At 43.8% G+C, this 26,366-nt stretch overlaps 1 protein-coding gene across 1 annotated transcript in view; it reads left to right on the forward strand.

Annotated features, from left to right (window-relative positions):
• Nucleotides 1-26,366, forward strand: part of LPCAT2 (lysophosphatidylcholine acyltransferase 2) — a 1,163,987-nt gene that overhangs the window by 229,724 nt on the left and 907,897 nt on the right. The gene's annotated exons all lie outside the window — the stretch shown is intronic.

Genomic DNA, 26,366 nt, shown 5'->3' on the forward strand with positions numbered 1-26,366 from the left:
GTTAGATGACAAAAACATTGTAACACCAGATTAAGTGTTTCTGGCCTTGATTATGTTGCTGGTGCCAACTTGCCCCGGTTTAATTTTCTTTACTAATGGTTCTCCGCACAAACACTGGATGATTAGGGCTACAAGCACAGCATGGAGTGGTTGTATCTCGTGCTTTTTCTTTACAAGCATTCTTTTACTGTGACAGAAAGGCAAAGGGGAAACATCAAATGTAAAGAAAAGCAAACACAAAGGCACTGCTAAGCTGTAGGGTGATTGAAGGTCCGTTCTGCACCTGATCATAATTATCTACTCGTCCCAATACTTCCTCGCAAATGGAGAGTGGCGACTGCAAATTTTGTGGCCTGTTAATGATCATCAAGAAACTGAAATACTGTTCTATACATTCCCACCATTTACAAAGGCTCCTACTTGGAAGATGAATACTGTGGGGTTTAAATGCAGCCCAAAGGAAACTGAATAAGGCCACGTTGGACCTAAAAGTGCAGCACATTGGACACACTGTGGGTTGGCAGACTGGAAGGCCAGCATGGAAAGTTCAACACTGCTCAATACACCAACAGTGTTGTCAGAAACAGGAAGACCAAAATTAAGTGTGCCATGTGTGAACAACAGGGTGGAAAGAAATGTGGCCTATTTTCCATTACCGGCTGTGGAGACACTGAAATACATTCTTCCCTAATAGAAAAGCTGCAATATAAATGAAGATAATTGCAGCTGGATTAAAAGGAACTGTTTCCCAGTGAAACTCCAGTGGCAGGTTAATATAAAGTATTTTTTACAGATGAACATTGATGGAATGGTGCAGGAGAAAAATGAAGTGTGTCCTGTAAGATGTATGCAGGCCTCTTTTATAAAGAAAGAAATTGCAACATTTAAAGTACAGATATCCATTCATTAGAGCTGACTTTAACACTGAGATTCAAAGCCCAGGAACTGCACCCCTCCCCCCAATCCCATCAGATGCAAGGCCCCAGTTCTGCTCCCCTGTTTGTTTAGGAATCTCTTTGAAGCTTCAGGGCCAGAAAGGGGGCTGTACTCGTGCATGACCAAGGAAGGATTGTATTGGGGTATGGTAAAAACAGCTGTGTAAACAGAGAGCAGCCCTTAATGGGTTGAGCTTTCTAAAATACTTGGAATTAAAACTCAAATTCATGGTCCCACTCCCTGGGCTCATGACATTTGACTGAAACCAGAACGTGTTACATGAGAGAGTGGGCAGCATTGTCTTTATCTTGACTTGGTAAAAATGTTACTGGATTTATACCAGCCTGGGTCAACAAAAAGAATCAGATGGCTGGACCTCCATCTAAGTGGAGAAACAAAATGTACTGTTTATGGTGCTAATAATATGTATCATTAAGAGATTGCCATAGGTTTATATGGAAAATCCTATTTTGTTTATTTTCTCAAGATCCGTAAGTCGCACAATAATGGTGCAAATATCATTGAAAAGATTATGAACCGTGCAATCTGCTGAGACAACCTAAGAATTTGACCTTGGGAACCCAAACACCAACCTAAAATGTGTTTCTAGCTCCCCAGAAAATGTCATGAAGCAGAGATTTTGGGAGATAGTAGCTTAGTGAATTATATTACTGTAGTATGTAAACGTGGTGATACTGACTTTTATCATTCCTGAGTAATTCATGAAAAACTCCCATTCGGACCTTCGACGTCATGCCGGTACGAGACTCCTCGCGTTAAGTCTGGCATGATGACAAGAAGTCAAATATATATATACTGTTAGGTTTATTTAGAAATTGGAGAAAGTTACCACGTTGTAGTTTTTAAATGCAAAACTGAAATGTGTGGAAATCTAATTTCAAGTGGGCGGACTGATCCCACCTCGAATTTGGGCTTGGTAACTGAAGGGACCAATCAATGAAAAGGGGCTAGTCCTGGGTTAAGGGGTTGGAAACTAGTTGTCTAATCTCAATGAAGAGCCAATGAGCTGGCATCTCATTTAGACACATTTGTGAGAGTGGTGAAAGATTCAAAAGGAGATGCACAATGGAGACAAGGGGAGCTGCCTGAAATCTGGGTTGGAACTGATGATATAATTCCTTGAGGGAACCAGGAAAAGAGACAGAGGCTGGAAATCTATGACCAAGGAGAGTCAAAATAGAGGGATTGATATTGGAGAATATCCGTGACTGATGTTTGAGTCTGACCAGGTTCCTGTCCTGTACCCACAAGATGACCTGAGCCTAGACATCTTTCCCTGAGCGCAAACCCAGAGATATTTTATGCAAGTAAACTTCTCCAGCCAATCCAGGTCTGGGGGGAGGGAGGGGCTCTTTGATTTAGTATATTCCCATTATTGATTGGGTGGGCAAACAAAGTTAGCTACTTAGCAATTTTACTAAAAACTAATTTAGTTAATTCCCATATAGCCAAATTACATTGGGTGATTTTGTTGAAGTTGAAAATCAACAACATCGCTCCAGTGTGGATAAAAATATAGCCTGTTAAAGTAATTGGGTATTCCTACATTATTTTGTCAACCCCAAAATTCCCAGAAGGGAGGGGTGCATAAAAACAAAATTCCTCACTGTTCACCATAGACCCCGCCTTAAGCAGAGCGGTTCCAAATCATAACAGAATATGGGTTTGTGCTGGAATCAGAAAGTGGCTTGCCAAGTTGAACATAGTGGAGTGACTGATTAAAAGCATACCCTCTACAGAGATTGGGAAAGTGACTCCTGATATAAGGGAAATTTTGCATTGTATAGTAGGGAAATAATTGGAGTTCCTTCTATATTACATGGCCTGAGGTAGCGGCCATGTAGTTATGGTTAAGTTGCTCATCTCATAGGAAGAACACTTTTTGGATGTCTTATAACTTTGCTTCCCTTGGACGAATCCTCACCAAACTTTGCAAAGTATATGGCCCACTCTGATTTTTTTTTTCAGAGTTTGGTGAGGTTTGGTCCGGGGGGACAAAGTTATAGGGGGGGTCCAAAAATTTCATTTTTCCCATAGACTGAATGGGGAAAAACTTTGCTCATGCCTATAGCCCAAACCGCTGGACGGATTTTCACCAAATTTGCAGCAGGAGCAGCGGCTTGGCCCCAAAAGCCTGCTTTTGTAAATTTGATGAAAATTCATCCAGTAGTTTTTTTTTTTTTTAAATGACCAAAAAGTAGTTCTAAAAAAATGAGTGATATCTATGTCCGCTCCACGGACACACTTCCCTGTTCGCTCTACGGACAGGACACCGATTGGTTAATCGGCTTGCGTCATGTCCGCGGACATGCAACGTGTTCGCTGATTGGATGGTGAAGAGCGTGAGGTGCGTCAGATTTTTGGAAACGCTCGCCATCTTGGATTCGCGGACATCTGCCGGTGTCCGCGAACATCGCGGCAAAAACATATTAAAAAACACAACATTGCACTTGTCAAACTTATCAAAAAATCTCTGGGGAATTGAGGGGTGATGAGGATGGGATGGGATATGGCTGCAAGAAGCAAAAAAAGGCTGTTTTTTGCTGTGAAAGTCCGCGAACAGTTTGGATGTTCACAAACAGTCCTGAAAACTTTGCGGACACCTCAGCATTACCGGGTTGGTGAAATGCAGTTCTTGAATGGCTTACAACTTTGGCGCCACTTTATAGAACTGCATGCAACTTTGTATGTGTATTTCTGACCTGATTCCGAATGAGTTTACAAAGTTTGGTGGGATTCTGTCATGAGGGGACAAAATTAGAGGGGGCGTCCCAAAATAATGTAATGGCTTATATATGAGGTGCCGTTTGACGAATCTACACTTAATTTGGCAAACTGACAATAGATTTAGATATGAATGTTTTTGCAAAGTTAGGTGGGATTTTGTCAGGTGGGGGCAAAATTAGAGGAGGGGTGCCAAAATATTGTAAAGGCTTATAAATGTGGTGCCATTTGACAAATCTACACAAAGGTTTGAAAAAAGATTATAGATCTAGATATAAATGTTTTCGTAAAGTCTGAATGGATTTTGTCAAGTGAGGGCTAGGTTATATGAATTGTATGTGCATACATTTGACACTTTTGAAAAAATAAAACATTGGTGGATTTCCAGCAAACTTGCGTAAGGAGCATTGGCAAGGACCTGCAAGCATGGTTTTGGAAATGTGCCAGTGTTTTATTTTTTGACAAGTGTCATAATGTAGCTACAAAAAATAGCTGTATACCTTTAGTGACTGAGGGGTAGTCTGTGGCCAGATTGTCTGGGTCATGAAATAAGGTCATGATCCGGACAATCTGGCTACTGACCATGACCACAAGGGACAAAACATAGGATTAAAGTGGCCATGTCCACCTGGGACTGGCTTTGTGATAAAGTAATTCGAAATTAGGATAGATTTGAAAGGGAAGAAAAATGTGCTTGTGGTACTATGGTCATAGGTTTCTCTTTTTGCCTTCTGCAGGCTGCCATGGAAAGCGAAGAGGGGCCCTGTATGGAACCCCCGCCTGCCCTTTTCATGGTGGCCATCTTGGAAAAGGATTTTCCTTCCTACACCGGACGCCGAGAAAAATCCTCTTTTTTAACACCCCGGGTCCCCGCTTTGGGAACCTAAGCTGCTAATGGCCTTCATCCCCCATTTCAGGGGCGGGAATTGGGGGATAATGGTCCAGAGACCTTGTTATCCACACTCTCTTTGTTTGGGCTGATAACTTGGGCTGCTGGGCTGGTATCCACCGTTCCAGTCCCTGGAACGGAGGATGAACAACACAATATTCCCATTAGCATAACACAAAATGCAAATGTTGGAAAATCATATTGAGTCTATGTACTTTACTGAGAAATATAAAGTAGATGGAGTCTACATGGTTTTTTTTTAGCTTTATTTTTTTAACTGTGAAATGTGGTTGCTAAAGGAACATTTCTTTTGTGTTTTTGGATGTATTTCTTTTGGCAGGTGAGCTAAGAACGAAAGCTGGGGAGGGAAATGAGGGAAGAGGAACCAAACACTAATATGGAGGGGTAGGTGGACAAGGAAAAATGTTGCGCATATGTTATTTCTATGGTATGGGGCAGTGTTTCTCATGCTTCTTGATTACAGCAGTGGTGGTGGCTCTTGGGGAGGAGGGATAGCATTATGCCATTTTAAGATAAACAGTAGTTTTTCTAAAAGTATGTACTGTGTACTAGATTGTTAATGGATAATGAGTAGGAATAAGTGTTGGAGCTGTGCAAGGGAAATTTTGAAGTTGAAAGTTCCTAGACCAGTAGAAAATGCAGTTCTGAACTGTCCGCGAATCAGAGATCTTATCATGAAGTGCAGACGGGTTCTCGGACACATCATCATGCAGCGCGCAAACGTATGGTCATGTGGCACTGTCCGGAAGGTCGGCTATGAAGTCAGATGTTTGTAGACGTCTACGGATGCAAAAATAGTTGAAATAGTTGCAAAAAGTGTATAGAAGTGTTAAAAATGATTCCAGAAGGTGGGAAATGGCAGAGTTTTAAGGTGACACTTTGAAATTGGGAGACAAATATTGCTACATTGGGTAAGTATGATATTAGTAAGTTGTAGGAAAATAGCATGCACTGGTAAAAACCCATTAAATTCACTGAAAAAACTTTGTTAAAGGGGTGTTATGGTTAAGTTACACTAATAGAAACCTATGAAATTCAATGAAAAAACTTTGTTAAAGCTACGTTATGGTTAAGTTGGACTAATAAAAACCCATGAAATTCAAAGAAAAAACGTTGTTAAAGGGATGTTATGGTTTCAAGTAAAACCGAAAAACACCAGAAATTCGCCAGTTATGGTAAACTAAACGACAATAATTCGCACCACCACCGGCAACTGCTAAGATGTCATTGATGACATCACATATCTGGGCCACTTGTTGTCGTTCATTGACATATAAAGGCCAGGTGGTTTTGTTCACTGGCAGTCAGAATAATAAAATTGAAAAAGGTGCTATACATCTAGACGTTAACCTTGTCATATGTTCTTTAAGTACTTTCCTTAGGGTTAGGTCTCAGCTCATGGTGCACATACATGGGGAAATGAGCAGGCCTCAAACACACAATTCATTTGTATACATGAAAACTTTAATGTCATTAACTTTTTCTGATGATGCCGTTTCTTTCTTCCTTACTTTAGTTTCCCTGAATGTTCCCCTGATTTGTATGCATTGTGGTTCTTCATATGTATTGTTTGTAACAGCACAAGTGTTGTAAGTCTTGACTTGTTAGCTAGTTATTACATGTTTAACATTACTCAAAACTCTGGTAAGGTAGCATTCATTATTGTACTATCCAAAATTACAAGATTATAAATAGTGTACTTCTATGGTGCATGCTACAGTCATTGCCTATGTTTATATATGATTAGGTTTCTGTATCAACAACAACACTCCAATACAATGATATTAGATGAGTACATTCTTTAATAGATTAAGTAGTTCATGATAGGTCTCCCGATCACCCCTGACTTCTTGTTTGCAACAATATAAACACAACTCATTGTAGGGACTTTTCCTAAAAAATTATTTCACATTTGATGTCATCTTTGATATTTGTGATGTCATCTTTGATGTCCTGGGTGTTAGTCTTAGCAGTGCACGATGGTGGCGCGAGTTACGGTTGTTTAGCTTACCATAACTGGCGACTTTGTGGGATTTTTTGGTTTTACTTGAAACCCTAACGTCCCTTTTAACAAAGTTTTTTTTTTCTCAGTGAATATATATATATATATATATAACAGTTGGTGGGCTAACATTTTGGCCCAAGGTCGGCATACCAGTCTGGGGTAGACTGGTGATAGTAAAATCTGACCAACCTCACCCATTCGCCCTGCACAGGAGTGGAGCCGGGTCCAGACCTGTGCTATCAGTAAACGCGATTTCGGTAAATAGCCGATTTTGTGATTTTTCTAAAATACGAAGTTAGGACACAATATGACATACACAAGCCTATAGCACACCCCCACGTGTATGTCGGCCTCAGACCTGTGAAACACCCGGGGTACTGCTAGTATATGAATAAAAGGGTTTGTTCGGAAATGTTAGTTGTGCTATAACAAAGCCAGCATTGCTAAGAGCGCAGTGGCAGTCATAAATTATTTTACCATTGAAAAAAATGTTAGATGTGATTTAAGCTAAACCCTATGGAAAGGATTGCGAAGCTCATGTCAATTCTGCCAGCCTTTCTTTTGTCTAAACCAGGAGATTTTTGAACCTCCCCCAACTGACAACACATAAACCAGGGCTTCTTGGTATTTGATCAAGCCAGGGTTTTCCCAACTTCAAAGCTAGGGGTCTTAAGCTTTCCTCATCGTACGTTGGGCTTATTTCGCCTTCCAACCCAATTGCCGCACTTGACGTACTCTTGAGGCAGCAACAGAATTCTCTTCAAGAACTTATTTTCCACTGTACCCAGGGGACGCTTGTTGGCATAAACCCCAAATATCTGAGCCATACATGGCTGATTCCTTTTACTGGGTGTGATATATTTCGTAAACTGGTTTGATGGCACCCGCTCCATGTTTAAAATAATGTTTTTTCAGTGCTTTTTTCTCCAATATTCTCTTAGCCTTGAGCAACTGATGGGCCCAACCAAGGTTGCTGCCAAAACATATACCAAGCTAATCATAACAGGGCACCTGTTCTAACTCGGTGCCCCCTTTTACTAATAGTTGTAATTCCTGGCACTGAAAACCATTGACCTGGACTTGTTAGCAATAATTTTGGACCCAGGTCATTGCATTTCATTCAAAACTCGACAATGCTAGACGCAGCCCAGCTGGGGTTGTAGACAGGAGTACTGCATCGTCCGCAACAAATAGGGGCAGGATTTTATTGTGCCTCAGCTGTGGTGTATCAGAAGCAGTCTCAAGTATGTGCTTAATGATGGAGTCAATGTGAATACACAATAAAACGGTGGGCCAAGACACAACCTTGCCTGACTCCACTGGCTACTGCAAACAATTGTGTTGTGCCCTCCCCCGTCCCCAAAATCGAACAAACTGCTGTGTCATTGTTGTAATATTGACGTAATATTGAATTTTAGAGGTTATGTTTTGGGCTCCGAGTGCCTTCCATAGTGATACTCTTGGGATGCTGTTGAAGGCTGTTTTTAAGTCTACAAATACCACAAACAGCATGGTTTTTGTCACGGTTATATGATTCTGTATAGTCAAATACAGCAAAAACCCCTGGTCAATGGTGCTCATTCCGGTTTCAAAACCTGCCTGAAGATGACTGTGGGCTTTCTGTATCGACGCAACTGGAGGTGTTTCAACACTGTCTTCGCCAATGTTTTCCCTACAGCGTTGACGTGTGAGATCGGGCGATAATAAAGATTTTCCATAATAACTTACTAGAAATTCTTGATTCTATTAAAGACACGGAGGCAAGCATTATGCTTCTCTTTCTTTAATAAACCACATTAAGAAAGCTCAGCAGCAAGGTATTTTGTGCACTTTCATATTAAACAAACCCATTCCAAAGGTGCACTAAAAAATACATAAAACAGAACATTTTAATGAACATCTAACATTTCCAGAGACAAAAAACTTCATATCCCTTGATGCTCCTAAAGGTCATCTAGTGTCCATATGCATGTGATACTAGTCCTCCAATGGGCTTACAGGTGCTCCCATAAACAGTCCTGAACAAGAAATAACTTCCTCTTTGGAGGCTGCGAACTTTGCTATCCATCGGTGCCAGGATTCTAAACTTGGTTTAACCAGAAGAAGGGTCGTTGAACCGCAGATCAGACGGACTTGTCTGTAGAGGCTGTCATGGAAAGAAATAGAATAGATTACTTCATGCGTATGACAACCCTAGTTCCCTCAACAGGGTGGGAAAGAAAAGCATTGGATTATTGTAAACTATGCATGCATTTAGATAAACAGGTTGTTGTAATGCTTAGAATCATTCTTAAGCGGTACGCACCATGCTTTTCTTCACTGGGTGGGATAATGCTCGCCTCCGTGTCTTTAATAGAATTTCTAGTAAGTTATTATGGAAAATCTTTATTCTATGTCAAGACCGGAGGCTCACATTATGCTCATTCAAAGCTTACTTACCACCACTGTAGCAGGCTGTTCCACTGGTTTTAAGTAGAATTCTTTGAATATTGACTCGCCTGCCCAATCGGCCATCCTCATGATGTCCTCCAAACGGACGCCAACTTGGAAAGCTTTAGAGACCATGGCTCCCCTAACCGGGTGGGCTCCGAATTGGAGTGTATCTATCCCTGCTTGAGCTAGCATCCAGCGCACCCAGCATGCCAAAGTAGGGGCTGAGACTGCCTTATGGGGTGTGCAAATAGCTTGAGGAGCTGACCGCCAGGCGTGGACCTGAGGGGAGCTGTTACTTTCATAGACCTTTAATCACTGAGCTACGTATAGCTTGGGTTGTTCTCTAAAAGCTGGATAAGAAATCACTCTCGAGTCGCATTTAGTTCTTCGTATGTGAAAAATGATACAGTTCGGGGGAAAAGACCTACCCTCTAGGTCTAGAGCTCTAACGTCCAAAACTCTCCTGCAAGAAACTAGGCAAAGCAAAGTAGTAAGCTTGCCAGAGAGCGCCGTATGTGATAGCTCTTTGTTAGGCGGCCATGAGAGGAAAAGATTGAGCACTTTATTAACATCCCAAAGTTTGTTATAACGGGATGGAGGTGGCACCGTAAGGCGGACTCCTTTTAGCAATCTGCAGACGAAATGATGTTCCCCAGCTGGGGTCCCTTGTATGAGATCGTGGCCTGCAGAGATCGCCGATCGATAGGCGTTCACCGTTCTGTAAGCAAAACCTCTTTCTACTAATGAGGCTAAGAAATTGAGAATTTCGTCTGAAGGTGCTGAAACTGGATAGAAACCCCGGTCTCGGCACCAGACCTTCCATGTGTTCCAGGAGTTGGAATACGATTTGAGGGTAGCGGGGGCCCAGCTCTCCTCAATGAGATGGATTGCCTTGCTGGGCATGCTCGGAGTTCTCTATCTTGCCCTGAAATCCTCCAAGCCGCTACAGTCAGGGACCCGGAGACTAGCAGGGGGTGAGCTTGTCTCCACAGATTCAACAGGAGATCTGGATACTGGGGTAGAAGGATTAGAGAATCTGTGGAAAGTTCCAGAATAACTGGATACTAGGTCTGAGAAGTCCAGACTGGGGCTATGAGGACCAGCTCTGCTTTGTCCTGACGGACCTTCGCCAGGGTCCTCGCTATCATGGAAAAGGGGGGGAAACGCGTAGAGAACCCCCTCGTCCAAGGCTGCAGGAATGCATTTGTCGCTGAGGCTGCCAGGACCGGTCTCCAGCTGTAGAACACAGGGAGCTGAGTGTTCAGACGAGATGCAAAGAGTTCTTTGGACATTGGACCCCAGTTCTGTTGTAGGTGGAAAAATATATTCCTGTTGAGTCTTCAGTCGCTGGAATCGACGTAATGGCTGGAGTGCCAATCCGCTACCACATTCTTGAGGCCTGGAATATATTCCGCTGTGACTGAAATCCAGTGATTTAGGCATAAATGGCAAAAGTCTTTGGCAAGTTCTGCTAGTGGACGAGACTTGGTACCACCCAGATGATTGATGTATCTTACGGCAGATATGTTGCCCATCTTTATTAAGATACAGCAGCTCACTTTGTCCCTGGCAAAGGAGCGAACTGCGAATGATCCTGCAATGAGCTCTAGACAGTTTATGTGCATCTCCAGATCCCGCGGAGGCCAATGCCTTCCTGTGCCACATCTTGCTCCCCAACCGGAGTGACTGGCATCTGATTCGATGATGATATCTGGGGTGGGTCCAAAGATGGCCTTGCCGTTCCAGGCCTCCATGTGTGAGAGCCACCAATTTAGCTCTTTCCTCGATTGGGGGGACAGTGTCAAGCGTTGAGAATAAGAGAGAGGCTGCGCCTCAGGTGGTGACCTTTCAATCTTTGCAATTCCCGGTAATGAAGGGGACCCGAAAATATTGCTTGGATGGACGAGGATAGAAGACCCATTACTCTCGCTAGCTCCTGTAGTGAGATTAAGTCCCTCTGAAGGAGCCTGTGAATTTCCCTTTTGGTTGAATGTATCTTGGCAGCTGGAAGACTGAGCTGCACATTTTGGGTGTCCACTACGAACCCTAGAAATTCTAGATTCCTGGAAAAGAACTGACTTCTCCCGGTTAATGAGGAAGCCGAGACTGTGGAGCAAATATATGGCTAGCTTGGCCTGTTCCTGTAATGGCTCCTGAGATTGTGCCATGAGAATAATGTCGTCCAGGTAAATGATCAGTTGGACGCCTTGTTCTATTAGATGAGCCACCACCAGTCTCAACAGCTTGGTAAATGCCCAGGGAGCTGAAGAGAGCCCAAAGGGTAAACTTGCAAATTCCCAATCTTGGTGATCCCAAGAAATTCTTAGATAATTCACGTGTGCCTGATGGATCGGCACAGCGAGATATGCATCTGTGAGATCCAGACTCATGAGCCAATCGTTTGGTCTGAGAAGGTTCCTGATGCCTTCCATCTGGAAATGCCGATAAATTATGAATTTGTTGAGCGCTCTCAGATTTATCACAGGCCTCATTTTCTCTTTTCTGCGCACGAGAAAAATTGGGCGTCTAGTGCTCTCTGATCTGTTTCTGACATTATTATTGCGGCAGGGGAACTGGTCTGAAAGGGTTGCGCCAAAAATTCAAGTTGCAGACCGCGCGCAGTGTCCCTGACCCAGGCGTCTCCTGACAAAATGTCCCAAACTTTTGTAAACAGCACTAGCCTCCACCTAATGGGTGCGAGCGGCGCAGGTGCTGTTCTTAGTAGACTGACCTGAGGGTTGTTGGGTCCGCTCTTAGGTCCTCTCTTCCAGTAGCGACCTCTGCCTCGTCCTCTGGAGGTGAAGAAGGTATCAATGCGCTCTTGCCAGGAATTCTGTTGCGGATATTGAGGTCTTCTGTCGAAGGCATAACGGCCAGAAGAGCAACCTCGACTGGCCCTGGAGAAAATCTTGGATGCGAAGACCTTCTTGATGGAAGCCTGGGCTTTATCTAATGCGGTAAAGGTGCCTACGAACTTGGACATTTCCTTCATAAAAGGATTGCCAAAGAGTAGTCCTTAAGCAGCGGCGCCAGACTCCGTGTTTGCCAACTCTGTTAATTTCGAGTCTATTTTGAAGAGTATGCCCTTCCTGCGCTCGGTGGAGATAGCGCAGCTCGCATTTCCCAGCAGGCAGATGGCTCTCTGAGCCCAACCGGAAAGAATGACTGGGTCGATCGGGTCTGAAGAGTTGGAGGCTCCTTCCGCCAGGTCTAAAATTTTTGCGAGAGGACCAGCAACGTCCAGTAGCTTATCCTGGCAGGACTTCCAGGCTCTGTTGATTCCTTTCCTAGGATCCTTCATGTGTTTTGCCAAGAACGTGATCATTTTCGAGTCTAGTTCTGGCATCATAGCTACTTTGTGTGGTATCTCGGAACGTGGACATTCTGCCCTGAGTCTTGCCCTGATCTCTTTTTCAAAATGCTTACGCAGCCTGTTAAACATATAGTCGGTTGTTCTGGCTGATGGTTCCCAGTCAGTGGATCTAGGGTGTATTAAATCTTCGGGGGCAAACATCCCCTGGGTAGGAGGTTGTTCCCCGGTGTTTCCCCTGGGGATGGGGGCTGCCACACTCCCTGAGGTTGAGGGTTTTGAATCCCAAATCTCAGTATCTTCCTCTGAAGAAGTGTGTGATGAGTCGCCGTCATACAATCTTGTATTTTGTTAATCTTCTACGCCCTGTTCATCTCCCTCTGGGCTTGAGGGTCTAACACCCCTGTTTTCCTCCTCGGGGATAGAGGGTCTTTCAAAGGAAGGGGTTACCTTCCTGGTCATAAAGGCTTGTTTCAGCCTGGAGAAGGCGTCGGAAACGGGAGCAGTGGCGGGAATCAATTGGCTCAGGGGGGGCGGGGGGGTCAGAGCGCTCTTGCTCTTACGAGCCGGACTACATCCCCTTTGAGTAAGCTGCTTTCTCTTTTGGGTCTTTTTTTTCCCTTGTCAGAGAAGACCCTCGCATGCGCTCTTCCATGTTCTCTAGGCGCTGCTGTATTGCCAGGAGCATGCCTGTTACAGCCTTTTTGACGCTGCTTTCAATGGCGTATCCTAGTACCTTTTGCAGGCTCTTCTCCATCGCCACTTCATCAGTATAACAAGAATCCTCCTCACCTTCTGACCATTCCTGGTTTGATTGAAGGGAATGTTGTGCTGCCATTATTATAAGCACCTTACTTCCCCTCCTCCCCCCCTCCCCCCAGGCCTCTTGATCACCTTCTCTCACTAGCCCAGTTATATTATTATGCCAGACCAGGTAAATAAATAAATCTTGTATTATCTTTCTTTTTTTGTTTTTGTATTGGAGTATTCCCTCCAGTTATTTCCTGATCTTGGTCCTTGTCAGACTGCTGAGAGCAGATATCTCCAAGGACTTCTCTTGTGGGTTATTTTTTTAATGACAGAAGTATGTAAATATTTGCTCCGGCGCTCGCACTAACCGCTACTTCGTTTAGGCGGAAATGCTTGTGCGAGTGCCGGAGTGTTGAAAAAAGGACCAGGGAGAACGGGAGCTTCCCCTGGTGGCCCACGGGCGAGTCACGCCTTGCTCAAGGTCGCGCTGTCCTCCCCGAGACCCGAGCGTGTGACTTCGGGCCGGGGAGGCAAGCGGAGGCACGGCGGGCGCCGCGGTGGTCAAATACGAGGCCGCAATCAATAAAGGAAAAAAGCGAACGAAAAACACGTTCGATCCGCGCACTAACCCCGACGTCAGCAGGAAGCAGCTGGCGTTGTTAAACAATGAGGAAAAACAAAGACGAAACGCCTGACAAGTTCCTCAACTAAGCACGGGAAAAACGTACTGGTCAAACGTCCCTGAAATATACATAAGATCAATATAACAATTAATTTAAATAGCGCAAACAGTTCTGAATAAGAAATGTACTTATCTCTTGCTGTGAGCAGCAAAGAAAGAGGAAGTTATTTCTTGTTCAGGACTGTTTATGGGAGCACCTGTATGTCCATTGGAGGACTAGTATCACATGTATATGGACAATAGGTGACCTTTAGGAGCATCATGGGATATGAAGTTTTTTGTCTTTGGAAATGTTATGGACGATAGATGTGCATTAAAATGTTCTGTTTTATTTATTTTTTAGTGCACCTTTGGAATGAGTTTGTTTAATATGAAAGTGCACAAAATACCTTGCTGCTGAGCTTTCTTAATGTGGTTAATTAAAGAAAGAGAAGCATAATGTGAGCCTCCGGTCTTGACATAGAAATAGATGGTATTCCCCGGTCACCCTTTTGAAAAATGGGGACTATCTCAGCCTTATTCTAAGACACAGAAACCTTGTTCAAGGAAAAGACTGCATTGAATAGAATGGGGACCATATCACAGGCTCACTCTTAAACAGATCTATGGGGACCATATCTGGCCCTGGCGCTTTGCCATCCGAGTGTGACATGATGGCTTCTTCAACCTCCCGCAAAGTTAGTACGAGGTTCAAGCCCCTCACTGTTTTATTCCCATTTCTCATTGGAACAATTCCCAGCTCTGCCCTCTCCCGATCATCATGTGTTTTTATACCAACACCTAAAATGTTCAAACCAAATATCCAAGGTAATGCAGGTTGGATGGTCATGTCCCCCCTTAGTTCTCTGTCGGTGACCTGCTTCCAAAACTGGGATGATTCTCTGTTTCTAACGGCCTCTAGCATGGATTGCCACCTACCAGTCATAAACTCTCCTTTTTACCTCTATTAGATTTCTGTAAGTGCTTCTCAGCTCTCGCAGGTGGTCCCTATCGAACACCGTAGAAGTCTTCAGGTACTGGGTCAGTGACTCTTTAGCCACTCTACAGTCCATGCCATACCACGGCTCTTCTCCTTGCACCTCTATGAAAATGGGAACCTAGAGCTGTAATCTTGGGCTGTATTTGCTCTAACAATTCCCAAATTCCAAAAATGATTCCATATGGTAACATCCCCAGGAGCATTATAGCTCGATATGTTCCATAATGGAATAGTAAATGCAAGGTATCAAATCTTTCTGTATTAATGAAACCCACTTAATAGATCGACAGACATGACCTTAAGTTGGAGCAATATGGGCTTGTGGTTGCCTTCAAAGCGATCTATGATTTTAAAGCCGGCAACTTTATGCCATTCCCGAGCAAGAACTAGAACATAATGTATTCGGGAATTAGCATATGGTCCCTGGTAATTGTCCATTGCAAGCCTGAGGTTCGAGATTTTAAAGGATCCGAGCGGTTTCTACTGCAGTACCATGGGTTCTTTACAGGGCGGTTTGCTTCCAGATGTGGAATGCCCAAGCCTCATCCTGGTCCTCCCACAAGCCTTCCAATTCTCTTATCGGCTCAAGCTGGATGTGGAAGTCGCCGATAACGACTAATCTTGGAGTCTTTATTTTCCAGTTGCCACTTGTGTTCCTGGAGAACATGGGTGATGCTTGGGGCAGTCGTATCATTAGGTGTGTTATAGACATTAAATAAAGCCAAAAACTTGTCATTGGTCATTCGAATCACATGAGCTGGTAACACAAGCCCCCCAAAAGGTCCCCCCCCTTGGGCTGTTCCTTGCCCTAATATCGAACAATAGGTACTCTTGCATGTCCACCTTTTCTAGAGCCCAGGTTTCCTGGAAGCAAATAAGATTCCTCCACTCTTTATCAACCAGATGTTTAATAATCCCAGCTATGTTCCAAGATGAGAACTGGAGGGGGGCAGTTAAGGTGACAATGGGTTTCTTTACAACCTGTTGGAGTCAATCCACTCCTTCTAGACCTTCTTGTTCACATAAAGGGCTATCAACTGTATTCTTTTGATGCAAGTCTGAGTATGGCCTGGCCTGTTAGAAGTCTACAGCCCTTTCCGTCGTCCCCATTGTCCCAGCTTTTGGCAAGTTGGTGCTAAGCGTGATATTAGAGCCTCTATTGCCAGCAATTCCTGTCTCGCTCTGAAAGATCTGGATAAAATCATCATGACTGTTGGGAAGACTGCCTTTTGCAGCTGACGATATACTCTTGTAGTGAGACAAAACCCCTCCGTGCCGAATCCAATGGGACGTTTTATTAGTAAGTGCCTCTTGATTCTCGTACCCCGCACTCCCCTTTTGGCTAGTTTTGGAACATTGTGCATAACTACAAAATGTTCCTTTGGCCCCTTCCCCATAAACCCCCTTATTGAGACAGAGGCAACAGTCACTTTGGACCCTGTAAAAACATAAGCACAGGTCTGCCCTCCATTGCAAGTTACCTGTGTTACCGGGGGCCCGCCGCTCGTATGATCGGCTGGAGTACCTGGGCCCTGGCTTACTTTTGCAACTTGTTTTATAATTACTTTAATTGGTCTGGCCCATGTAAGACGATCACTAATTTGCCTAAACCCAGGGTTTTGATCTTTAGTCGGATTGCTGCCAATGTTCACCTTATCTGAATTTCCTACAGATACCCCTGTACCTTATCTGACATTTTATGGTGCCTAGGGCCCTCAACCAACCCCGACCGGCCAGCGCCCTGAGTTGATTGGAGTATATCTCATCTACCTTAAATGATAGGGGCCCCAACACAGCCGGTAATTTGTCAACTGCTTCCTTGAGACTCCCTAATTCGACCTTCCGATCAGGGTTGCAGCACTGCTGTGCACAATTGCAGGAGCTCTGGCTCTTTAATCGTTTTGCATTGTACTCCCTCTTCATGTCTTCGGGCCGTTTCCTTGCTTTTTTCACCAATTCTTTGTCTAAAACTGATTGGGATTGCCCTTCCACCCATTATGTTTTTTACTTCCTCTAGTTCCTTCTCCTATGGTCTTACTATTAGACCCCCATTCTACCCAATCCAGTGTATTCAATACTGAGAATCTATTTGAGGTGGGGATTTAGGGCGAGATTGTCCTCCCTGGTTTCCAAACTAATACTTTGTGGTTTCTTTGAGATGTGTTGTCAAAGACACCTCAGCCTCTATGTCCCTCTCTAAGAATTCCAGATTAGTGGGTACAAAAGCTTATTCAGTAGGTAATGCGACGTTGGAGAATTCGCCATCCTCAACCTCTCTGCTCCCTTTGATTTGGTCGACCATGACATTCTGTGCCAGCACCGCACCACCAAATGTAATTTCTCCAAAGAAGCTGCCAGTTGGAACAAATCCAGCTCAGAAGCCACCTACCCCATTCCGGTGCCTTACAGTGTTCCTCAAGGTTCCTGCATTTCACCTACTTTGTACAATATGTACACAAAACCCCTCTTCGACCACCTCGACCATCTTGGGATCCCCTACACAAACTTTGCTGATGACACTCATATCTTGCTAAAACTCTGAGAACCACATCATTGACTACGCTAACATCAATCATGTCTACAGCATAATTCAGGCCTGGATGGCTGTACACAATATTTGCCTGAATGATGACAAAACAGAGATCCTCACTGTCGGATCCCCACACAGACTCAAACGCCTGGATCCAGGCCTGGATCCAGCGTTTGCATCATTCTCTATCGATGGTAATCCCACCATCGTCTGGAGCCATTTGAACCCTGTGGGCATCTACTTAGATGCAGAACTACCAATGCATAAACAAGTTAAGGCCAATGCCTCATTAGCAGTTTATACCACTAAGCTCATCAATCTCAGCAGAACATTTCTGTCCACTGACAATTGTCTCACCCTTGCCAAGGTCATCATTGGCAGCAAATTGGATGGAAAAGCTTACCAAATTTCAATTGATTCAAAATAATGCTCTTCGGACTGTCTGGGTTCTGAAGCGTTCAGACCACATAACCCACGTTAGACGGGAGGCCCACTGGCTGCCAATCAAAGCCTGAGTCGAGTTCAAAATCCTGTCCATAACACACAGATGCTTCCACAACATTGCACCTGCTTTCCTCAATCAACGCATCCCCAAAAGTTTGAATCCACGCTGTCAGCGCTCCTCTGCCACACTGGCCCTAGCCACTCAGGATTCACTAGGAAAAGAGCAGGAGGAGCTGTTTCACTGCCATTGACCCCACCTTATGGAACACCCTCCACATCCAAGAAGAACCCTCCTACTTAATCTTCAGAAAAAGACAAAAGACTTGGCTGTTTACGGGCGACCTCAACTATCTCACTTCTCCTTGCCTGATTCTGAATAACCTGGTGTTCTGTACTTTGTCTGTTTACATTCACTAAGTTGTATCAGCGCCGTGATATTTTGATATGTAAGTGTTTGGGCGCTGTCAATAAATTAATAAATGCTTTGGAGCCCTTTGGAGAGGTTTACAGTAGGGTGTTCAATAATTAATGGCAATGCTGGGCTTGCCAAGCTCGTCATGCCCACTGGCAGTAAATAATGTTTTCCGCCTTCTTGGCCCACTTTCATGTCTGCGCCGAAGGCATCTAGAGATACTTTCTGTAGGCCACCTTTCCTACCCTTGGGAAGTCGTGTGGTCGACCAAAAATCACTGCAGCCAAGCATTTCTCTTGCTATCACTAAGAGGTCTCCATCTTCTTCATTCACTACACAATTTGATTTGTCAAGCTTTTTCCCTTAACCCATGCTCCCTCCTTCAATATCTTGGAGTAGATCTTTAATTTCCGTAATGTGTGCATTGACTTCTTTAATTGGTTGAAACAACTTATAGAGTTACTTTGAGCCTTTCCCTGGGAAGGCATCGGAAGTAGCCTTTCTTTTAGACATGGCTCAGGAAATACCAGTCATCACCCCAAAGATGCCAACTACCACTTGCCATGACAGCTACTTGTCAGCTACTTAGCAACCCTTTGTCCCCCCCAGTAACTAAGGATTTTAGTATGGTATTGTCGAGCACCTAGGTAGGGAGTGTTTATGCAAATTTGGCTACCTCAATCTCGTTCGCTCTAAAATACACTAACATTGGGACAATTAAATTATCAAGAGAAGTCTAAAAACTGAATTAATACAGCTAATATCCACGGCAAAATCTAAAATGCATAAATGTTGCCTCTGTTGCATAGTATACTACAATGCATACAGCAAAGTAACGTGCACATATCAACAATTGGCGAATGTATGCCAATGATACTAAAATGCATAAATCAAATGTACATAAACGTGGAGTAAATGGATAAAAGGCACACTCCCAGCTTCAAATTGACAGAATTAATGGCTCGACAATCTCCAGAGGCAACGTATCCGACTGGCTAATGGGGCATCCAGTGTCTGAATCCTCACCTTCGCCTCCTGGAGCAGGGACTGTGCAAAGTGAGAAGTCTTGCCCTAGCCTGTCCGATATACAAATGGAGAGCTGACCAGAATACGCCCTCCACGCCAGTTCCCAATTAATCAGTTAGTCCGGGGGTCGAGTTGTTGGTTATCCTTATGGAATGGAGCGATGTATTTTCAAACCAGCATCGCAAATCATAAGTTAACACACTTCCAAGCAGGGTCGGACTGGGACAAGAAATGGGGCTGGTCACCCAAAAAAAAAGTGGCCCACCCCTCGCCTCAAAAAAGTGGCCCACCTCTCGCCTCACGACCCTTGCCCTCTGATGACATCACCTGGAGTGATGCCATTTGACCCCACCCTAAAGTGACATCCTGGGAATCCCGGGAAGCGATGAAACACGACATTTCACCCCTTGATAAAACAGGAAGTGGCATCAAATAGCATTGTTCCTAAGTACACTAAATTACTGTGAAGCCAAGCAGACGTCCTAGGCCAAATGATAATGTTACTGTATAGCACTTACGCTTAAGCTCTTTTATAGAACAAATATGCATACAATATCACCCAACCTGTGTTGGTACTCACTTATCGACCTAAGAAGGATGAAGGGGTTTTTGGAGAAAAAAAATTATAATTGAAAAAAAATATTTTTTTTTTCTTCCATTTTATTTTTCCCCAAACTGGCCCGAGCATGGCCAGAAACCGGCCCCACGCCCCAAGGACGATTTTGGCCCGACCACGGGCCGAAAGGCCAACAGCCCAATCCGACCCTGCCTCCAAGTTACTTCGTCACCATGCCCCTCCAAATGACATAAAAATGAATCCAACTTGGGCAGAGGAGCGCGTTAAAAACTGATGGTAAGAGAATGTTATACAGACAGTCGATCTCCCTGCACTCCGTGCTGCTCGGAACTCTTGGTCTCTTGATCTCAAAATATGAGCTCCCTGCTCTGAACAGCTATTGCTCCAAACAGTTGCCCTTTTCCACAAGCCAGGCGTTGATGCTCTCGGCATACTGCAGAGATCTTGAAAGAGAAGGGGACGGGCCACGCAACTTCCATCTGGCGCAGGTGTTGGCTATGCCTCCAAACAGCCGACCTTTGCCACAAGCAGGGTTTGTTAATGTATATCCCCAAAAAGGTGAACAATTTTTTCTGAAGCTTTGTTTTGGTGCCACAGAGAATGTGTTGTATGAAGTATAAATAAATATATATTTGTTCTATACACCGGCCTGGTTCTTGGCTTACATATTGCTAAAGGGTGAGGGATTTACATGGTTGTTGAGGATACACGTGATTATTTCATTTACGGAAATTTCAAATCTGAAAAATTACAAATTCGAAATTTTCACGCACATCGCCACTGCCCGCCATCTCTCCTCCATCCACCCCCTTAATCTTTAACACTCCCAAAATAGCTTCTGGCGCCTAACATATCTGTGCTCCTAGACTGGCTCACCCTGCGACGTGAGTTCTGCCTCTCCTTTGAGAGGCTGAACTTCCACAGCAGGGTCTTTTCATTTAAAAAAAATCTTTATTTGTCCCCCGTTTTCCTTCATGGAAGCGGGGGACACCCCTGCCATACCGGAATTTGCTTAATGTCGAGCAAGGAGACCAGTGGACACCACCGCAACCCTTGCTCCTCTTGTGGAGCATTTATTTTTTTCGTTTCTTTTTGGACATGCCGAAATTTGCGGATATTTCCTGCGTATACCGTTCTATATGAAGCACAGACCGGACTAGACTGAGCATAAAAGGTATATTGGTGTGGCACTTTTTATTAGGGGGATCAAACTCCCTGCATTAATTGTTGTCCCAGAAATATATCTCACAATACAGGGTTGGCAGTGATATTTGTAGACCTTTTTTGAGCCTATACATCATATTTAGTGCAAGCATGTTTCCTCAAACCCTTTTCTAGTAGCAATTACCAGGGCTCGCAAATTCTTAATCTAACTAGACCTGCATGTGGAGTTACTTCGTTTAGATACCCGACCTAAGAGAATTGCACTCACACCATGTTGATGGGTGACAAAATATTTTCCAGGGCTTTCTGTAAAATGGTGCATGTGCCCATAAGCCCACTTCATATTTGAAGCAATGCTGTCACCGAAAGGCCAGCCATGCATAGTGGAACATTTATTTGCCACTTGATACAAACAAAGTATGCAGTAAATATCAAATATTTGAAACATCCCTGTATGTCCCAACAAGGTCTAGTAGTATACAAATGGTACTCACCCTTCATAAAATCTCTTCACCAATGTAAGTGGGCTAGCGTATTTTGTGAGACCTGCACATAAGCAAGACAAGTGGGAGAAATGCATGCTTTCATGTGTTAAAAATCCCTGTCTGAGGTTCTAGGATGACAAGGTTTTCCTTCTTAAAATTTGAAATCCTTGCCAAGGGTGCTGTATGACTTTCACCCTAGCCTGCAGTCTGACCACATTTCTTTGTCAGTGCACCCCCTGCACATCAGGCTCATTTCACCCACTAAATGCCAAGGAACCTCCCTTGGCATTTATTGGGTCTAATAAGCCGGATCATTGTCAGAAAAACATCACTCCCTTTGTGATGGCATCTCAAGGCCCAGCCATCTCAAAATGGGGCCTGATTAGATGAGGTGCCAATTGCATTACTCGGTCACAATCCAGCACACCATGTAAGAGGATTCAATTCAACACTACAGCTAAGTCAATGCCTAGTCTGGGATACTGAATGGAAACCCTTATTGATATATCTTTACGTCCAGTTCATGAGTTCTGGATGACTACCCCTATATAACACCCCTCTCTTGGAATCCCCCTGACCCCACTGAGCCAAGAAGTAGTTCTGTTTTGCAAGTTTAAACGGTTTATTTGATAATTTAAACTATATATATATATATATATATCACACTTTATAATAAATTAATAATTGAATATCACACTTAATCTGAGCAGTAATCAATAATGGATAGTCCGGCACTAGCACACTTTATAATCAATGATGAGTGGTTATAGGATGGATACGATAGCAACAATACTTTTATGGTTTCAAATGGATGCAATGTGGAATGAAATGCAGTACAGAAAATAACTTGATAGGATTTCAGCAAAAGACAATGTAATCACTTTCTTGGATAATTCACCCCCCCTTAATGCAATGTAAGGAGATGAATAGAATGGGACTCAGTTCTTAGGAATGCAATCAAATAGAGTTCAGTTCAATTCCCCCCCAGCAGCTTATACAACAGATAGGAGTTTTGAAACACAGACCCAAGTGCTTTGAATATGGTGACAATGCAGTGAGAAATATGCTGAAAATGCTTTTAATTCCCTTTAGGAGGTTCAGGGTGAGTGAAATATACTTGGGATGAGTTCAGGCTCACTTTAGCAAGGATCTAGGAGTAACTAGCAGGTTAAACAAATTTTTGGCAAAGGAAAGCAAGGAAGCTGCTGTTTTCACAAGTGGCTGGATTTTTAACCAAATCGCAAATCGCGGTAAAATTCGCGGGTGCGAGAATCGTGATCACGGAGAAAGTATGAGGAGTAGGAAGTCAGTTCTAGGCTTGTTGGAAAGCTGAGATTCTAAGCTTTCAGAGGAAAGTTAAACCAAGTTCCTAGCCCAAACGGTTCCAGAGATACGGATGATTAAATAAAGGTAGTTTTTCGGATTTGAAATTTTAAAAGTTCAAAGCGACAGGTTACAGCTTGCAGCTAGAAAATGACAGGTGACAGCTTTGCAAATGACAGGTGACAGTTAGGAGGCAGTTCTGGTTAGATTAAAATAGATTGAATTATATTATTTTAACTAAGAGATTGGTTCTGCACAGTTCTGCTAGGTACTCGCAATATATTTAGAAATAGGCCTCGCCACGGATCTGGTCAGGTTTTGGACTGGACTCCGGTTCTGGTCTCGGCACTTCACAGTGATCTGGGTCAGCTCTCTGGTTCTGCTAACAGTGGTCTGGGTCACTCTGGATCTCTGGCCTCTGGTTCTGGATACTGCTCTGCTTTCTCTGGGTACAGCACTGCTTCTGGATCTTTCTGCACAGCTTTCTCTGGATCCAGCGCTGATCTGCACGGCTCCTGGATGCTGCTACCGCTGTTAGGTTTGCTGGATGCTGAGGGCTACTGAGAAGAGTTCTCAGTTTGTGGGTTTAGGCCCTTGCTTTGAATTCTGAATCAAGTTCTTTGGAGTTTTAAAGTCTAAGTGTTAAATCTGGTATCTTCTGGATGTTGTATGGTCCGGCAGAGCGCGTTGCAGCAAATGGAATTGAATCTCCTCTCTAGCTTCCAGTGGCTCTTTTTATGTCTTTTGAAAGTGGGTGTGTGTGCAGCATCACTAGCCAGCCCCTCTGTCAACTTGTCATTGGCCCAATTCTCCCCTCTCCCATGATTGGGGAAGGAACTGTGAGTCAGAGTGATGCTGTAGGTTTTATGGGTCAGAGGATCCTCCCCTGGTCAGTTTGCCCACAAATCTATATTTGATCAAAATACACATTTCTCAAATACATAGTGGTTTGTCATTACATGTACATATTACCTATCACATGAGGTAGTCTCTGTCCCAAATCTGCTCTTCCTGAGGGCTTGCATTCAGAAACGGCAACATTTTCGATTTTAGTGGGTTATGCAACCTTGGTTCTTCATTAAAAATTATACACATATACATGGCCTGTCCATACATACTCCAGTAAATTCCCATGTCTCTAGCTTAAACAGAGTCTGTAGTATCCATAAATAGCGGGGTTTTGCCCCAGAACATCACACAAATTCCCAACGCGTCTTAAAACGTGCACAGAAAATTCACAAGAATTATGGTATCATTTAAATAACTTTGACAAGTCCGCACTGTGAGTTATACATCTTTCTTAGAATCATATTCTGGCCAACAGGGGTGTGTCTTTTCAGGTCACATGGTGTAGAAACCAGTTTATCCAGTTTCTGCCAAGCTCAGAGACCCTGCCCCTCCCAGCTTCTGCCAAGAGGAGGCCATTTTATGGTCCCCCCCACCCCCCAATAAACCATCTGCCTGAGTCAAGGAAGGGCTTTGTTCAAAAGGAAGCCATTTACGACCACCCTAATAAACCATCTGCCTGGACCCAGGAAAGGCCTTTGTTCAACTCCCTGTAGCTGCTCCACCCCTAATCTAATCAGAGAGGTGACAACTCCTTTTGGCAAGGGGACGAGTGGCTGAGCAGGTTTTAACTCATGTGGGGGTAGATGTCGAGCAGAATTCAGTTTCGTTAAGCCAGGTTTCAGATAAAATGTCATTTTTTTGTTCCCCAGTTTAAGTCGAGACAATTTTTACTTATGCAGCTAGAATGCTGATTCTAAGTTCAAAACTATGACATTTCAACAGTGACAAACTATGTGACACTCAAAGTAGGTCACTCAGTTAATTTAAACATTTTCGATTTTTGGTAGTTTTAAATCCAGTTTCAGTTAGGCTGCTGCAGACCTGCAGAGCTCAGCCAGTCTTGTTATGAACATTGTTTTGGGGCTCTTCAACTTCCCAGATTTAGTATGCACACATACTTCATTCTGCCAGATGTCCGCTGGTGTTCAGTGAGATTTTTGGATGTGTTGCAATGTTTGAAAATAGGCATTTTGAGCTGGCATTCAGAGAAACAAAAGGTGATTTTAAAGTGCGGTTTTTCCTTTGGCACACATTTCACTCATGGCACCCCGGCCCATCCTGCTCGCACTGGTGGGTGGCAAGTTAGGCAACCATTTTAGTGTGCACAAACTGCGTGGTTCTCCTAGATTCTGCCGCACATGTGGGCTTTTTGGCCATCTTGGATTTTCTAAGCGCACAGCACCAAATGTTGCAGCATGATAGCTCAAACGTGGGTCAGCACACCCAACAACCAATTGGAGCAGCATTGATGTGTACTCTGCAAGGGGAATGGTGGCGACTGCAATGCTGCCGGATATCCTGCCCCAATGTTTGTAAGGTTGCAACCTGGGCTGTACTTCAAACCTTCACAATGCACTACTGCTTCAACAACCAAGCAGAGTCCTGAAGAGGTTTTCTGATAGGTTAAGCCTCATGAGCCTTCCCTTAACCTTTTAGCAGAAAAGGGAGACGTTGGGGCACTGCTTATTAATCTGATTCCAAGCATGTGAATCCATGAAATATCCAATACTGGAGAAACAACTATATCTTTTAATAGATTCACATGTTCTTTCCTCAGAACCCGGCCGTTCTCCAATCCCTCCCCATGCCTTCCTCCCACCAACTCCATCACTGTGGCAGAGGCTCAGGCTCCTGTAATGCACAGCTCTTAAGAATCTGAAGTTAGTCTATATGGTCAGAACTAAGGCATGCCCAACTGATTAGCTGCACGGCAAATGGCTGAAAATGAGTTGGATAGGCTGCACATTGATCATGGCAATTAAACCAAAATCTGCTTCACTATGTGAACACTATATCAAGGATTCCCAGCCTGATAGGTGATCAAATGTTGGGAATCTATGAAGGATACACACACTAGAGAAACGATAGTTACAGGTGCATCTTTATTGCAGTATAATGACAATGTTGGGTACAGCAATGGCAGATGTTAAATTAGTGGATTGTTTTAAGAGCTGTACCTCAGAACCATCTCTAATACTTATGACTTCTCAGCCAGTGTAGTTGGGCGTGTGGGGAAGAAAATGTGCTTTGAAATAAACTATTGGAAGTTTATTTTAATGAAGATTCTGTTGGAAGAACCTCCTCCCACCTTTTATTATCATTACTGCTACTACTACATTGTAGAGATTCATACCAGATTCCTCAAATTCATGAGCACTATAATAATAGCTGTTCTATATCGATATAATGTTCTGAATTTCCACACTCTGGCCCAGGCCTCCTCCCCCAAATGTTGTTTTTTCCTGTGTGCCTGAGCATCTGCTAGTTTAACAGGGTTCCAAGTGGCTCCACAAGGCTTCTAGGTCAGCATCTAGTTTGTAGGGGGATTGGTGTGTAGAGATCAGTTTTCTTCATCACGCACTGTTAAACCATCTGTTAGGCTTTTTAGTCCTGTTGGTATTTCTGTGTGTTCAACTGGAGTCCACTTATCTTCTATTTATACCCAAAGGCATATTCTCTCTGAGTAAGTTGATAGGGGTTGTCACTTGGGGGAATCTAGTTGCCTGATGGATGAACATTACTCTGTCTTTTAGTCCAATGTGATGCACAATGTGTCCATGTTGACTTTTGAAAGCATATTATCTTT

The sequence above is a fragment of the Ambystoma mexicanum genome, chromosome 1q (assembly GCF_040938575.1).
Source record: "Ambystoma mexicanum isolate Mex_15411 chromosome 1q, UKY_AmexF1_1, whole genome shotgun sequence".
In the NCBI taxonomy this organism is placed as follows: domain Eukaryota; kingdom Metazoa; phylum Chordata; class Amphibia; order Caudata; family Ambystomatidae; genus Ambystoma; species Ambystoma mexicanum.